The sequence below is a fragment of the Staurois parvus genome, unplaced genomic scaffold (assembly GCF_062004578.1).
Source record: "Staurois parvus isolate SC_StPar_1 unplaced genomic scaffold, SC_StPar_1.0 ptg000142l, whole genome shotgun sequence".
NCBI classification, from domain to species: domain Eukaryota; kingdom Metazoa; phylum Chordata; class Amphibia; order Anura; family Ranidae; genus Staurois; species Staurois parvus.
This window is the reverse complement of record NW_028317938.1, coordinates 2,991,916-3,009,979: the sequence shown is the minus strand read 5'-3', so window position 1 is coordinate 3,009,979 and position 18,064 is coordinate 2,991,916. Positions and strand designations below refer to the sequence as shown.

The 18,064-nt window shown below is 42.4% G+C and overlaps 1 long non-coding RNA gene across 1 annotated transcript; it reads right to left on the bottom strand.

The window, feature by feature from the left end:
• Nucleotides 1–10,106: 10,106 nt before the first annotated feature.
• On the bottom strand, nt 10,107–16,437 carry LOC149465163 (uncharacterized). The gene is made up of 2 exons (XR_016312242.1): nt 16,270–16,437; nt 10,107–10,422 (listed from the first exon to the last, which is right to left on the bottom strand). It is a non-coding gene; the product is annotated as an uncharacterized LOC149465163 (long non-coding RNA).
• Nucleotides 16,438–18,064: the final 1,627 nt, after the last annotated feature.

Here is an 18,064-nt window from a genome sequence, read left to right as displayed (position 1 = left end):
AAATAGGTACATGTATAGGAGGCAGAAAAAAAAGAGCAAGTCCTCATAAAATTGTCATTGTGAACAAAATAAGCATGATGCTTTGTATAATAAGGGATATAAAATGGGTTGGATTTGTAACATATTCCAGAATACTATGTATCCAGGAGGTGCTCAGCAAAAATGCAGGCTTAGCTTTTATCCCCTGTGCAGAATAAAAAAAATAAAGATTTCTTCAGAAGCAGGGACGTCTATAGTTATACAGCTAATATGGCTTAAACCCTCATATGACCACCAAATTAGGATATGTTTTCTAGATTTCTGGCTATTTGGCAGTGTGGAAGTTATTTTTTAATGATGTAGATGTAAAATTATTTTTCCATTATTCTCTGATACTGAAAAATACTGGAAACTTGCCTCTTGCACTGGTTATACAAGGGCAGATTGATGTGACATAGCCCCATTTCACTTTGCAGGAGCACTAGAACCCATCTTGATAGACTTATATATTTGATATACAAATTTTTTCCTTCTTTCCATACAAAAAGAGAAAAACGGTGGCTACCCAGAGATATTTTTTTCTAATCTGCATTTCATAATAAATGCTTTAGACACATATATACTCACTAGTACCCTCTAGTACTAGTTGGTTTCAGAATGGTAGCTAAATTATTAACACTTTGGATTGAATTTACTAAAGGCAAATAGATTGTGCACTCTGCAAGTTGTTGCAGTTGCTCCAGAGCTTAGTAAATGTGGTAAAGCTCTTGTGACTTCCATCATCTAAGCATGTGTGAGCAAATTGCTGTTTTTTTTTTATTTTCCTTGTATGTAGTTGGGTATTCTTTGCAAAGTGAAGCTTTACCTCATTTACTAAGCTCTGGAGAAATTGCACTTGCAAAGTGCACAATCAATTTGCCTTTAGTAAATTCACCCCAAAGTGTTAATAATGTAGCTACCATTCTGAAACCAATTGCCTTTAGTTAATCAACCCCACTGTCTCGAAGATTTGGATCCTGCTTTGGATTCCCACCATGGATCTATCTACATGGTGTATACTTTTTTCCAAGCATGTTTGTGTGGGGTTTCCCTAAGCACTCCAATTTCTTTGTATTGCAAAAACACAGTGGTAGGTTAATTTTCTTCCTTCCAAACTGACCTCAGTATGAGAGTGGTATGGGCCTTGTAAGCTCTAAGACAGACATATACTTTAAAAGTATTTTTAGGTATCCAAGTCTAAGGGCTCGTTCAAACTTGAGGTTGGGAGATGGTAAAACCACCCAGTTGAGATATGTTTTTACCACTCTCTCTAACTGCTCCCCCTTTAGCTGCAAAGGCAGCTACAGTTTTACACATCCTGTGGCCATGGCAGCAATTATACTATTGTGTTAGCCAAGTAATACTGGCCGCTGAACATGACCCATTCAGATGAATAAGGCCCTGCTACAGCCAATCCACAACTGCTTGCGTCGGTGGTGCTGCATTTAGAGAGTTAAAACAAGAGGCAAGGGGGAAACGTATTGCCTCCTAACCACCTGTAAAATGCCTCTGAAAAGCAATTAGAGCATGATCATGAATATATATATATATATATATATATATATTTATTTATTTATTTCAGGTACTTATATAGCGCTGTCAATTTACGCAGCGCTTTACATATATTTTGTACATTCACATCAGTCCCTAACCCTCAAGCGGTGTACAATCTAAGGTCCCTAACTCAGATTCATATACAAGGGACAATTTAGACAGGATCCAATTCACCTACCATATATATAATATAATAATAATAATAATATATAATATTATATAATTTTTATCATGACCTTTTACTTTTATATTTATGATCTTTGCATTTGTACTTGGTTTGTAATCCTGATGAAGTGGGAGTGTGTTTGGCCCCAATGCTTTGTATCTGCTGTGAATCAATTTTATAATAAAAAACTTTGGGTTCTTAGATGTTTGAGTGGTGTTCTCATTAGTATTATTATTTTACAGTATTTATGTAGTGCCAAAAGTTTGTGCAGCACTTTACAACATGAGGGAAGTCAGAACAGTTACAATACAATTCAATACAGGAGGAATCACAGGGCCCTGCTTGTTAGAGCTTAGAATCCAAGGGGAAGGGGGGGTGTCAAATGATACAAAAGGTAATAATTGTGGGAGATGAACTGTTAGAGTCGATAAAAATACCATTTTTAGGTGGGGGCAAGATAGACCTCTCTGAAGAGAAGGGTTTTCAGGGATGACCTAAAGGTTGACAGAGTAGGAGATAGACATATTTCGGTAGGGAGTTCCAGAGAATGGTTGAGGTTCTGGAGAAATCCTGGAGGTGAGCATGGGAGATGACAAGGGAGCTAGAGAGCAGGAGCTTTTGGGAGGAATGGAGAGAACAATTTGGTTGGTATTTTGAGACTAGGTTAGTGATGTAGCCTGGGGCTTTGTAAGAGTTGTTAGCAGGGCTTTTTTTCAGGGGGAACAAGGGGGGAATGCACTGGCGTTCCAGCACCTCCAGCACTGGATGAATGTAATGGCAAGGGGTGCTGAGGTATGCTGGAGAGTCTGTTGATGCTGGTTGCTGAGGGATCTATTGTTGATAAAGAAGATCTACTTTTGGGGAGGGAAATCTATTGTTGCTGGTGGGGGATCTATTGCTGGTGATGGGTCTTATGTTTCCAGGGGGGGTCAATTGTTGCTGTGAGGGATCTATTGTTGTTGGAGGGTATTTTGTTGTGGGGGGTCCATTGTTGGTGGGAAGGTCTACTGTAGCTGACTGCAGGGGATCTATTTTACTGCTTTTCTTTCTATCAATACCAAATTCCATATAAATAACTATAAAAGGGGCAATACTGGGAGGTGGGTAAGGGAGCTGAACCAAGGAACGGTGCTCGGAGGTGGGTAAGGGCAGAGACAAGAGGTGACTCAGAAGGGGGGAGATCCTGCACATACTCTCTGAGAATAAAAGCCCTGGTTATTAGTATTTTGAATGTTATTAACTGGATAAACAGAAGCAAGTGGAGGGATTAGCAGAAAGGGCAGCAGACACCAAACGCTTGGCAAGGTGGATGAGTCTGGCAGCAGCATTCATGATGGACTTAAGAGGGGATTGTCTATGTAAAGGTAAGCCAATGGGGAGAGTATTGCAGTAGTCAAGGCGAGAGATAACAAGGGAGTGAATTAGAAGCTTTGTGGGGTCATTGGTTAAGAAGGGGCATATTTTGGAGATGTTGCAGCAGTTGAGGCAGCAAGATTTGGACAGGGATTGGATGTGGGTCCCAAGGGAGAGTTCAGAGTCCAGGATAACAGTTAGCACCCTGGCTGGGATGGACTGATTGATCTTGACAGCGAAGACAGAGGAAGAGGCACGTGGGGGAATAAATATTGTGAGCTTGGTTTTGGATAGACTGAGTTTGAGGAAGTGGTCCGGCATCCAGACCAATATATCTATCAGTAAATTAGTGATGCGTGAGGAGACTGATGGAGTGATCTGAGGGGTAGAAAGATAGATTTGAGTGTCATCAGTATAGCAGTTCTCATTGGATTGTATGTATGTGGATTCTCAACTCTGGGTCCTTTCCCTGTTCCTGAGGGGAGTCTCCATTTTGTGCAGTGCTGGTGAACTGGAGCCAATGTGCCTGGTGACAGTTTCAGGAACCCTTACAATATCGGAATCCAGTGCCCTGTTTGTTCTTGTTTTAGCAATAAAAACCTGACAGGTGTTCCAATCCCTCTCTACTCTCTCCAAAAGCTATACTTAACCCCTTCACGCCGGCCGCACACAAATGTGCGTCCTCCCGGTCTCTGGGCCTAGATGCTGAGTGGCCGCACATTTGCGTTCATGTAACAAAAAACATATGTGCTGAGAGCGCGCGCCTTGCGCGCTCCCAGCACACATGTGAGGTACCTTTCCCGATCATGTGACCGGCCGTGACGTGACGTCATGGCGGCCACATGACACTAAGCCGCGCCCCGTCCCGCCCACCTCTCGGTGCAGGAACTCCTCTTCACGCCGGGATGATCTGGCATGAAGGGGTTAAAATAAAACACCACGGGTTGTCTTTACAAATAACCGGTATGGGGGTGTCTTTTTTTTTCAACACTGATTTCCATTAACATGCCATTAGCAGTGCCATTCATCTCCTCTATCACCCTCAACCCCATTCTTCTTTTCTATCCTTTCTTCATTCTATTTTTCCTCCCATTAATCTTCATTCTTTCCCTTGTGTTCTATTTATTCCTTTCACTTACCAGCTTCATCTCTATACAACCTATCTCTTTAGATTTTCAGACCTTCCCACCACACCCCAAAAAAAAAACGACATAAACACTTGCAGGAAGCAGGTTAATCATTTCAATCTTTATTCTGATAAATTCACTGTACATGATAAGAAAGATGTTTCTGTTTCAATTATAAAACAGTCTACTTCTATACAATTTCTCTTTTCAGGTTGTACGGCTGTGCAAGACTTTAATTGGATATGAGCGTTGCTTGTGACTCGCACCCTGCGATACATAAAGAATAACAGGTAAACTCCCTAGCCAGTGATGTGATGTGAATTATTACTATTAAAGAGAACTGGATTTTTCTCCCCTGATATTTTTTCACAGTCAGCGCCCTACTAACCTACTTTTGCATGAGGCATAAACATGCTTTTAGGACGTATGCAAAAAAAAAAAAGCTAGCAAGCCAGTCCAGCCTGTACATTTCACGTATACAGTGAGAGCTGACAACCCAAATAGCCATCCTCTAAATAAACTGAGCAGCACATATGGCCTTGACATTGTATAATGTATGGAGGAAATGTACAGCTAGGCTGCTGGTTCAGCAAGGTACATTAGAGTTATTGGCTCATAGCTGGGACGCCACATTTATTCCTCCAATTCTTGACCAGGTTCCACTCTCTTGTTGTGACGACACTGAGCCTCTGTTGCTGCAACAAAGCTGCAAAGGAGGAAACACTATTTATAGGAAGGATTTGATTCTGCTTAAATTGGATAGAAACCATATGGGTACTATTTATGTTCAGAGGGCATTTGTCTAGTAGGCATAACTCACTTTTCACTTGTCACTTTTCTTTTTTTTTTATATTTTAGCAAAATGGTATAATTATGCAAAAAAACAATGCTCATGTTTAAAGCAAAAATTTTTTTTTAATGCACTTATCTGTCAGGTAAACCCTTCTTTCTTAGGATATACTGTACTTACTTAGAAAACTTACCTAAAACTCTAGTAAAAAAAAAAAATAGCCCAATAAAACACCAAGTAAAAATGCACCTTTTGCAGTATCACTCACCTTTAACCCTATCGCTGCCAGGTCCTGCGCCCCACTTTTAAGCTCAGGTGGCCAGGCCAGTTTTGCAATTATTCTATTGCTTTTTTTGTAATTTTTCCCTTACAGCTTTTAGAGTTTGTGAAAGAAACCATGCCCTGCGTAAAAAAGGGCCTACTATTTTTTTTTTAATTTGATTTATTTTTTTTTTACAATTTTATTTTTTAGTATTTTGTACTTTTTTGGGGGGAGGGGGTCTTCGTTGAGATATGAGAGGTCTAAGCAGACCCCTGATGTCTCTTTTTTTTCTGTACATGAATGAATAGGAGTCTGTATAGAGACTCCTATTCATTCACAAAACTGAAGTATAGTAAACACTGTTTACTATATTTCAGTGATGACTGGATACTGGACCAATCAGTACTGATCTCTCACTATATCCATTCAAGGAAAGTAAAGGGGCTGGTAAACACATGTTTAACACCTTCCCGCTCTCCATCCTAATAACAGCTTCCCCCATATTCCCCATTAGAAGCTGCAGCCAGCAGGAGGGGGAGGAAGGAGAGCTGGACAACAAGGGACAGATTCCGAGGGATAGGTAAAGCCGCAAGTGACAGACAGAGGAATTGGTGAGCGGGGGCGGCATTGCAGGAAACGGATTGACAGGGGAAAATGTAAGCATTTTTAAAAGCTCCTGTAGCTGCCCTGCAGCACCTGAAGCCGGTGGCTGCAGGGGATCGGGTTGGATAGGTGAGGGGGAGTGGTGGTCAAGGCTGGAACAGGGGAAGCAGCACGGCAGCAGCAGGGTGGGAGGTGTGTCACATTTAGCTGACTAGCTCTGATCATCTGCTTGTTACCCACTAATCACAGCTATCTGTTTGTCCAGCTTAGAGCAGAAGTAGGAATGTCAGGTTCGTATGGTGTTTCTTTCAGCTGGAACATGGTGGAATGCAGTTCCTCCACCTCTGGCTTAGGTCCTCTGCTCCCTGTTTACCAAAATCACATGTAAACACAGAAGTCCTGCTTCTGTGTTTATGAGTGACAGTTTGTCTCCCAACAACTCCAACAGATCTGACCCTGAGTGGTTCACACTGAATGCAGGATGGGGACAAGGGAGATGCAGGTGCCTGGGGTGCAGTTCGGATGCCGACAACCCCAGTGTCTGATCTCCCTGCATCCTTGCAGGTGGGAAAGGTGGAGGAGGGGGAGAAGATGGGACAGTGGGGGGGGGGGGGGTTAGTATGTAGAGGTCAGAGCGAGCTGAAGATGGGTGAAAGTGAGATGTGGATGGGGGATGCAGAGGCAAGCAGCTGTGGAAGAAGGCAAGAAGGTTGAACTCTGCACTCTGTGTGTAGTACACCCTGGAACCCTGCACTCTGTATGCAGCGCACCCCTGTGCTCTGCACTATGTACATGTTGCATCACACCCCCGAATTCTGCACATAGCGCACCATCGAGCTTTGGACTCTGTGTGTAAACCCCCCCCCCCCCCGAACTCAGCAGTCAGTACTTATTGCACTCCTGATATGTAATGCCCTTTTAAGAACCTCCCACTGTTAGTGAAATTTGACCACACTCACTATTTGATGTGGTTTGACAGGTGTGTGTAGGAGGGAGGTTTTGAGGGTTGTGGTTGAGTTCAAACAGCTGCAGTGCCCCTCCCACCTATGGAATGTGGAAGAGTAAGTGGTACGTCCTATGGTGGCAATTATAGCAAGAAAAGCTAACAGATAAATAAAGTGCAGCGCTAAAGAATAATAAATAAAACAAAAAAGCTCGTCCAGTTGGCTGAATTTCATATATGACACAAATAGTAATCTTCACAACAGCAGATAACTCTAAAAAGCTTGTGACAGGAACAATGGCAGAAATGCGCACTCACCAACTGCGCATAGGAAATGTTAGCCTCCCCTCTGATGATGTGCCTTAGCACGAAAGGCCTCAGGAGGAGCTGAGAGCGTGTGACATCATCGCCGCTGAGACCATGAGGAGGTCCGGCGGCCATCTTACTTTAGGATCAGTGCTGCAGTACTCTGCTTTTATCACATATTGGCACGTATATTGTACCTGCACCCTACTATTTACCTTTTTACCATAATTTATTCAATAAACATCAAATAATTTACTACACTAATGGCACTCCCTCTCTTTGGCTCCTTTCTGGAGGAGCTATTACACCCACAGAGCAATCCTTAATAGCATCCAGTATCCAGAGGAGGGAGGCCTGTACCCAGGCTGAAAACCCACATATCCTTAAAGGAGACCTCTGGATCTAGCAGATTACTACTCCACCCAAGTTTGATGACCATTTCTCCTGAGGGAAGCTCACCATCTGCCTGCTGTTTTAACTCCATTTGGTGGTTATATGCGCATTTCCTATGCGCAGTTGGTGAGTGCGCATTTCTGCCATTGTTCCTGTCACAAGCTTTTTAGAGTTATCTGCTGTTGTGAAGATTACTATTTGTGTCATATATGAAATTCAGCCAACTGGACGAACTTTTTTGTTTTATTTATTATTCTTTAGCGCTGCACTTTATTTATCTGTTGTCATTTCTGAGGTTATTGTGATTTCCTTTAGTGTTCTAGCTGCTATTTGTGTACGGAGCGCTCACTTATTTTACATAGCAAGAAAAGCTGTCTCACCTGGTGCTTGACACTTCATGGATGATCAATGGTATTCCATGTATCATTCAGAAGATCTATAAAAGAAGAAAGAGGTCTTTAATTTCGTACTCACCAGTGATAGCAGAAGCATGGGCTTTCAACCCCTATCAAGAACTGTTGACCCTGTGTAATTTAATGACTGGTCATAACTGGTACATTACATTGTATTTACCATTGATTGGTATCTGTTGTAACCCATCAAGGGTGGGACTTGCCTTGTGTCCCTATATACTTTCGAACACATACATATTTTCTTTGTTCCTGTGTGTGTATTTACATTTGAAACTCCATAAAATGTATTATTTAAGAAGACCAGAATTGTGGAACAGCACAGACAGTGGGTACAACTTGTCAAGTCCCCCCCCCCCTTTCATATTATAGCAGCTCATATTATGTGGTTTTAGTCCCTTCCCCAGTGAAGAGGACAGTTATTCACTGTTATGTTTACTCTAATAGTTATCTTGAGCTTTAGACCTACTTGCATTAGACGATTTGACCATGATTCCAAATGGTGGCACAATTCGCATTTGGGTTCCAAAATGCTTGTTTTAAAAATATCTTTAGCTTGTCGCACAAAAAGTAGCAGGAGCTTCTCCTGGGCGATATATGCCCATAGGGCAGCCCATTGAAGTGAATAGGATGTCCTATGCACAACATGCAGAAATCACGCTTTGAAAATTGCAAGCAGGAGCGCTTGTTCCCACAACGCAATGTCTGAACGGGGCCTTAAAGGTTGAACTACCTATGTTTTGGTTAATTGAATATTGATGCTAGCAGTATAAGAAAAGTTAATGGTTTATGGTTATCTTCATAAAGCTGTTTTATCTGCTATTTTTACAACCAGTAATTAAAGCACTACAGCCAAATTTATTTAAAAAAAGTATAGTGGTATTTATTTCTTAGATTTTCTAGTTCTTTGCACCCAATTGTAGTTATGAATATTAAGTAGACACTATGGGGATGATTTATCAAATGCAAATAGGCTGTTCACTTTGCACGGAAATTTCTTAGCTTTGTGAATGAGTGAAGCTCTGCTGACATCAGTCATGTGCAAAGAAAAATTCACTAATTTTCTTACAGGAGATTGGGTACTTTTTGTAAAGTGAATTTTCATCACATTCACTAAGCTAAGGGAAAATTCCCCACAGTCATGGCAAAAAATATTGGCACCCCTGCATTTTTATCAGATAATGCAATTTAGCTTCCTCAGGTAAGTTTTGGCAAACTCCAATCTGGCTTTTTTATGTTTCTGTGTCAGCAGTAGGGTCCTCCTGGGTCTCCTATCATAGTGTCCCTTTTCATTCAGATGGTGACGTATAGTGTGAGCTGACACAGTTGTACCCTGTGCCTGAAGGTCAGCTTGAATTTATCTGGAAGTTGATAAAGGTTCTTTATCGACCATTCGAATAATCCTCTGTTGCAATCTTTGATCAATTTTTCTTTTTCATCCACATCCAAGATCAGCTACAATGCCATGGGCAGTTAACTTCTTGACAATGTTGCACACAGTGGACACAGGACCATTAAGATCTGGTAATTGATACAAGTGAGTGTAATTACAAATTACAGGAGCAGCACAAATTTGGAATGCAATTATTTCTTACAATTTTGAGAAGGTGCCAATAATTTTGTCCAGTCCATTTTTGGGGTTTTGCATGGAATGCGTCAGATTTGGCTTTTGGTTTCTCCACAGTTTTTCTCATACCAATACAAACAAAAGAAATAAATGTGAGAATGCCTAAACATTTGTAATTGCAACAATTTTCTGGGCGAAGAGGTGCATTATCTAACAGAAATGCAGGGGTGCCAATATTTTTGGCCATGGCTGTATATGTCTTCAGTAAATAAACCCCTGTTGCTTCTTATAGTAGTGATTTTGCTTTCACTATTTGTAATAAACAAGTATACGTACCTATGTCTATGTAGCTTTTTCTTCATTTTTCAGAGTTTTCAGTATGTTCCTGTGACGCCTGGGCCCTTGTTCCCAAGCCATTTTGCCATTTTGAAAATGGGCCTCATCTCGTGCATACACTGTACAACATTACATGCATCTGTTGAAATGAAAAAAAAGCCTTCTCCCGAGATCTTACAAGATCTCAGGGGATTTTTCTTTTTTAACAGCAAATAGTGCAGTATAAAAATACTACAAGATTTTGCAGTTTAGGTACAAGATTTCTCTGAAGGCAATAGTGGTGTTTAATTCATTTTTAATATTCACAGTAATCTCGCCCATCTATCCATGTCTCCATGCTTTATTTTGTTGAGAAATCACTTTGAAAAGTACCCCTTAGAATTTCTAGCTGTGACCATCTTGAGTAAGGGCAAATGGTCCATGTAGCATTTACTTCCTGGAGTCCATCTTTCCTTAGCACAGGCAAGCAGGCAGGAGAGGGTGCTTAGTTCAGAAAACACCCTCTCCCCTCCTCCAAATGCAAGAACAAAATGCCCATAAAGACTCCTGGGATGTATGACATCATTTTGGCCAAGAGCAGAAACTAGGAAGCACCTGAAGAAATGTAAAAAAAAAAGTTAAAACAAGTAAATATAATATATAATATAATATTCCTATCTATTAATTAATGCTAGCAGAATAAGAATTAAAAATAGTCAACTTGATTGAGAGAGTTTAGTTCTACTTTAAGTGGGTCAGCATGGGCTCCAAATATGGCCTTGACAGCAATACTAGCTTTTATTCCAGATTTGAAATAAATGCATTCTATAGGACCTGAGACATGGTCCATCTTCACAGGGGTGAAGGTGGTGAAGAAGTGCACTACAACCCAGGGGCATCCCTAGGGTTGGTGTCACCCAGTGCCGGAACACTAGGTGACACACCCTCTGACGATCCCCGCAGGATCTGCGGATTGAGCATAATGGATCTGAGTCCGATCCATTATACTCCCCAATCCACAGATCCGATCCATCCTGCGGGCATCGTTGGTTTGCAACCTATACGGGGTTAACTGATCTCTCCACGAGCTCCACGAAAAGGTAAGTTTTAAAGCAAGTCAACCGTCTTTCTCCCCTCCTCTCTCTCTCTACCCTCTTTCTCCCCTCCTCTCTCTCTCTACCCTCTTTCTCCCCCCTCTCTCTGCCCTCTCTCTCTCTGCCCACTTTCCCCCCCCCCTCCCTCTCTCTCTCTGCCCTCTTTCTCCCCCGCTCTCTCTCTGCCCTCTTACTCCCCCCTCTCTCTCTGCCCTCTTTCCCCCCCTCTCTCTCTGCCCTCTTACTCTCCCCCTCTCTCTCTGCACTCTTTCTCCCCCCTCTCTCACTGCCCTCTTTCTCCCCCCTGTCTCTGCCCTCTTCCCCCCCCCCGCTCTCTCTGCCCTCTTTCTCCCCCCCTCTCTCTCTGCCCTCTTTCTCCCCCATCTCTCTCTCTCTGCCCTCTTTCTCCCCCTCTCTCCCCCTCTCTCTCTCTGCCCTCTTTCTCCCCCCTCTCTCCCCCCTCTCTCTCTGCCCTCTTTCTTCCCCCTCTCTTTCTGCCCTCTTTCTCCCTCCCCCCTCTCTGCCCCTTTTCTCCCCCCTCTCTCTCTGCCCCCTTTCTCCTCCCCCTCTGTCTCTGCCCTCTTTCTCCCCCTCTCCCCTCTCTTTCTCTGCCCTCTTTCTCCCCCCTCTCTCTCTCTCTGCCCTCTTTCCCCCCCTCTCTCTGCCCTCTTTCTTCCCCCCTCTCTCTCTGCCGTCTTTCTACCCCCCCTCTCTCTCTGCCCTCTTTCTCCCCCCTCTCTCTCTCTTCCCTCTTTCTCCCCCCTCTCTGCCCTCTTTCCCCCCCTCTCTCTCTCTGCCCTCTTTCTCCCCCCTCTCTCTGCCCTCTTTCTCCCCCCTCTCTCTCTGCCCTCTTTCTCCCCCCTCTCTCTCTGCCCTCTTTCTCCTCCCCTCTCTCTCTGCCCTCTTTCTCCCTCCCCTCTCTCTCTGCTCTCTTTCTCCCCTCCTCTCTCTCTGCCCTCTTTCTCCCCCCTTTCTCCCCCCTCTCTCTGTCTGCCCTCTTTCTCCCCCTCCTCTCTCTGCTCTCTTACTCCCCCCTCTCTCTCTGCCCTCTTTCTCCCCCCTCTCTCTCTGCCCTCTTTCTCCCCCCCCCCACTCTCTCTGCTCTCTTTCTCCCCCTCTCTCTCTGCCCTCTTCCCCCCCCTCTCTGCTCTCTTTCTCCCCCCCTCTCTCTCTGCCTTCTTTCTCCCCCCTCTCTCGCCCCCCTACCTACTACATGAAGCTGCAGTGCTGCCACCAGGGTCAGGGGATTACACACTGACCTGCTGCATACTCTGCCTGCCCCTCCAGCTCTCCGACTTCAGCATCCATGGCAGGGATGTGGACCCGCCCGTCTACTGAAAATCCGATTAGGAGAGGTGTCTGAAGTGCCTGCCTCACTGTCCGTCTCCTCAGTGCTTATTTATTTCAGCAGCGGCACATACAGAGACGGACTGAGCCTCTCATTGGGCCCTGTAGTGACCCTGGGCCCTTCGGGCAGTTCCCGAGTGCCCAAATGGTCAGTCCGCCCCTGATGGATCGGGTCCAGCGTCACCCCATGCAAAAGGTGTCACCCAGTACGGTGCGCACCCCCGCACCTGCCTAGGGACACCCTTGCTACAAACTATTTGGTTAGCCAATATGACTGTCACTTTGAGGGGTTATTTACTAAAACTTCATGGTGCAATATCAGGTGCAGCACTGCATAAAAACCAATCAGCTTCCAGGTCTTATCGTCAAAGCTTTAGTGAACAAGGTGATTGGCTACCATACAGTGATGCACCAGATTCTAAGTGCTGTAGTTTTAGTAAATCTCCCCCCTTATAACTTGCAGCTGTTTTCTTTAATATCTTATCAGTCGTCCTTTCTACAGTGTCAACCACCCAATCTCACTCGGTAGTTTAAAGTAAACAATGGGGTATCCGTATTCTAATTATATCACAGGGAAAAAAATGTGAGACTGCTCGGAAGAAAACAAAAGAGCTAACATGTAATTACCCATGTGCTCTCGTCATGTGTTTAGATCTATAAATACAGCACAAAATATTATTAGCAAAAATCATTTGCACTTGACTAAACATATCTAGTTCCATCCAAATCTGGTTTATTATTTTTGTCTTTCCATCTGGCCTTACACTTTCACTGTTCAAAGATTTAGACCAACGATGCCAAACTAGTGTTTTATGGGCCACATGTGGCCCTCTTACTCCTCTTGTATAAAGATAATAAATGAACCAGGCCCCAGCTGTTCTACGGTGGACAAGTTACACTTTACATAATTTTACAGCAAAATACTTCAGGAAATGTTTTATGGTCACTTTTTTTAGTATAAAACGTTGTAATTTGCAGTTTTACTAAAATGTCAAAGCAAAATTAAAATGGTTGCATTAGTTTCCTTTTTAGGCTTTCATATCTTTATTTTTACCTTTTGATCTGTTATTTTTCAACTGTGTTTAATGCATTCATGCAGCCTCCCCACAGCCAGGAAAGCAGAAATATAGGCAATGGTTTAGTGGGTATGTTTGGTTTGCTAGATATGGTCTGCAAGGGTTTGATTGTATAATATGGGATTCTTTAGGAATTCCACAGTTTAGTTTGAAATGTAAATCAGATGTTTCTGATATGAAAAAATAGTTATTATTATAATTTATGCAAAAAAAAAGAAGAACTTTTAATATGCAAATAAATATTTATCTAATAATACATAATTAAATTTAGTTTGGCCTCAGCGGTATAGCATTAGAACAACAACCAACTTACATTTTCTCTTTTAAAGTGATATTTGTCGTGAACGTGCACACCAGAAGCAGGACTCAGCCTCCATTTTGTTAAGAATCTCCATTTTCTCCCCTCACTCCCTCCCCCTCCCTCTCTGAGAGGCACAGAGACATTTGGCCAGTGTGTGTGTGCTGGGTGTGTCCCTGGCAGGTCAGGGCAGCAGGGAGCCCAGAGTTATAAAACACCTCTCTGACCAAGGTACCTGCCTGTCTGAGCGAGTTGTGCCATATAACACCTCGTATAAGATAAGGCAAGCTTTCCCAGGAGTTCAAGGCATTCCAACGAAGCACGAATCAGATAAACACTTTTCAAAATCCATTTTTCCCCTATGTCTCATATCTTGGAATATGAGAGACTTACATAAAAACCAGACATATCGTCAGATTGGCTAAGAGGAGAGGAACAATTTGATGGGTCACTCTCCTTGTCTCGAATACATAGGAAAGCAGAAAAGTAGATCTCGGGAACCATTCAGTGTATAATTTCATAATTCATATCTAATCAATCCTCAGACGTGTCTGCATAATAATCTACCCGCGGGTAGAATGTCACTTATGCATATGGAAAGTTATGAGCCAAAAAATGAGTATGAGAGATTTTGTCTCTAGTTGAGATATCCGCCCAGACCACCCCTCCCTAAATGAGGCATTGGTCCTTGGCTTTAGAGACTCTCCCTGCTGGGGAACTACAAATTGGGCTGTCAGGCCTAAGAGAGGGAAGTTGAAGAATTCTCCCATTTTAACACCAATACACACAACATCCACCTGGGGAGACCCGTGCCCTTTTGCTCTCTGAAACTTGATATGCTAACCCATAACTTTGGCAAGTACTTTAACCCTTTAACCTCTCCCTGTTATCTCTTTGCTGTGCTGTTGTTCTCTGTATATTTATATATATATTGGTTACATCTTTATTCTGTAAATATTTTATTGCACCCCCTTTTGACTTTTCAGTAATAAATCTTTCCTGCTGAAAGTGTTGAACTGTTTCTAAAGCTCTTAATTGCAATTTACGAACTCCTGCCTCTAAAGAGAACGCTACTGTGTTTGTTTAACCCTCTGTATAACCGGCCAGTGGTGACCGTGTTATACAGACAATTACCTCAACCATTATAGTGTTATTGCGGATATCGGCGAGTTTCCTCTTTCTCTGTACAAAAAGGAGGTGGTGGCAGTGTGAAGGGTTTATTTCGTAATTAACCTGACCCAGTAACAATCGCTCAGGCTGCCGGTACATCGATTGTCGTCCAATTAGCTGGAAAATCGTTGTGCAGGGTGCAGCTGGGTGTGGCATTGTTACGCACGTGACATCGCGGTTTCAGATTGGCCAGTCCTTCGGTCACGAGTTTGGTGAGAAGGTCAGGGGTCTGACGCCGCGTTCGTCACATATTGGTGACAGCGATCGTGGGATCGTCACATATTGGTGGCAGCGATCCCACGTTCATCACAATATTAAAGGCTGATTTTTTTTTTACATAACAACCGTGTCAGACTTACCTTCTCTGTGCAGTGATTTTGCACAGAGCAGCCCTGATCCTCCTCTTCTTCTGTCCCCTGCCGGAGCTCCTGGCCCCTCCCTCCTATTGAGTGCCGCCATAGCAAGCAGTTTGGCCCTTCCCCCTGCTCTCTTCTCATTGGCTCACTGGCTATAATTGACAGCTGGGGGAGAGACCACAGAGAGCCACTTGGGTTCAGGTAAGTGGGGGGGGGGTGCTGCACACAGAAGGTTGAATGCATTCAACACATTGAATGCATGAAGGTAAAAAATTTTTTGAGTCTTTACAGCCACTTTAAAGTGTTACTAAACCCTCAACAGTAAAATCAGTCTGTATATGCAGTAAAGCATGCTTGTTATACTCACTGTGGTACCTAAGGTGTTACTCCTCTGCATAGTGTAAAAAGGCCCTTTGATCCTGACTTCTCTGCTCCTCCTCTTGTTCAAATGTCCACGTCTTATCTCCTGATAAGACAGACTGAACCATAGCCATTCTGCACATGCTCAGTTTCGTGTGCATTACTAGAGAGGATTTTTTTTTCTTGGGAGAGTGCATGTGATCAGCACAGGGCCAATCAGCACTGTCCAGACAGAGGTCAGGGGTTTTTCATCCTCCTAGAGCAGAAAAAAAAAACTCTTCCTACAAGCTTTAATCTGTGCTCTGCTGAACGCTGATAGAAGCCACAAGACTGCTCTAACTGCTGATGAGAAAAGGTATTTAGCAGTTTATATTTACTAAAATAAAATAATGTGCACTTCCATGTTGTGTGTACTGTGGGAGACCAGATATAGTGAATGCAGGGTCCTGGGTTTAGTAACATATTAAGCTTTCCTGAAAATGACTTTGTCATGAAAGAGTTATGGAGGCTGTCATTGCTGAACTCTCCTTTTGCGAGCGTGAATTCCTTGGCTGTCATGATAAAGCTTTGACTTCAATTCTCTCTTAGTTGCTGACTTGGAAAATAAATATGTTACACCTTCACAGAAGAAAGACACAAACCTAAAAGTGATTTTTAAACTCCAGGTAGATGGCAAAAAACTACTCTTGCAGTGGAGCTCTCCCCACACTGCAAGAGTTAAATTTTTGCCTAGAGTACCATTAAAAAGCACTTTTACTTACCTTATCACTTGATCGTCCAGGAACCAGTGCTCTCTTCGATTTGATGTTCAGCGTTGTTCACCTGCCCTCAGCATCCTCACTTACAATGGAGGGCTTCTGAACCTGCATTGTATGCGGTGATGTCCGAGTGTGAATGACAGATGGAGCACTGAAGGGAAAGGCATTGGAGAACCAGTCACATGGAGGCCTATGGGAGAGATGGATGAGACAAGTAAAAATTATTTTTAATAGTAAATGAGAATTTAGCCTTTACAGTAGGGCTCCCACCAATTTTACTTATATCCTTAGAGCTCAACTTTGGAAATAAGAGAGTTTTAATAAAATAAAACAACAAAAAAAAAATCAAAAATATAAAATAGTTTCGGACATACTACATGGCATTTTCTGTGTGTAATTGCAGGCAGCTGTCCAATATAAGAAATTTCAGTCCCAAAATGTTCAATACAATAGGTCTGTTGTGACTATATTAAAAAATCTAAAACTATTAAAATAATTTTGCGCTGATTTAGCAGTGGCGACACAGACAATAGTTAAATTTAACATGAGTTTTAATACTAACAAAAGTCAAATTTGGGGTTTACATACTGTTTGACATAAATGTGCCAAACTAAACTCATTAAGTAATATTACAGTAGCTGCATATTTTTTTCCGAACATGGAATTAGGACAGTGAATAACGTGTAACATAATAGAAAAGCTTACATATGATCAGATTTCTAATATTATTGCACCTAATGTTTATTGTTCTATTTATTTTGGAAAAATTACATTGTAATGTTTCATACCCTAGAGCAGACTCTGATCTGTATCAGAGAAAACAGGCCACTAACCGAAATGAAAATGTTTTCTCTTTGTCCCTTGAGGGTGATACAGTTGTCTTTTTGCAGTCTGTGTCTGTCTCTCAGACAGTTTGGAAAAGAAGTGTTTCCCAAATTAGCTTTTGGGTCTTATCCTTCCCATGGCTGCTGAGTAATGGCTCATGTTATCAAATCCAGTGCCAAAGTATTCATGTGTTTCTAAATGTGATGTAGGCATATTCAATATGAACAGGGTTTGCGAGCCTACCTTAACGCAGGCCTTGCACTACAAGCTAGGCCTACTTATCTACGAAGGGCCTTCATCTCCCATACCACACACTAAAGTTAAAAAAAAAGCTGTGGTTAAAAAAAAGATAAATAATATACGTACCTTACCCCAGGCTTATGTACTGCAGGAGTGACATCGACATCCTTCAAACGATCCCAGGGAATGCTGAGTAGTCCAAATCCTGTGAGCTAACCCTCCAGCACAGGAAGGATCGTTTTCTCATAAAATATGGGCTTTTCAGCATTCCCCAGGCTCTTTCCAGAAGGGTTACGACATCACCCTCACCTAGATGCCGAAGGTGGAAATTATGGTAATTATATTATTTTACTGTTTTGACTCAAAGGTTTGTTTGTTTTTTAACCACTTCAAGTCCGGACACTTTTACCCCCTTCCAGTCCAGGCCAATTTTCAGCTTTCAGTGCTATCACACTTTGAATGACAATTGCGCGGTCATGCAACACTGAACCCATATGAATTTTTTAGCATTTTTTTAAGACAGATAAAACTTTATTTTCTTGGTATTTATTCACCACTGGGATTTTTATTTTTTTGCTATATAAATGAAAAAGTCCAAAACAATTGCAAATAAATAATCTTTCTTCATAAATCTTGGTCAAAATGTATTCATCTACCTTTTTAGTAAAAAAAAAATAATCCAAATTAGTATTTAAGCAAAAATTACAATTTTTTAAAACATTTTTTTACATTT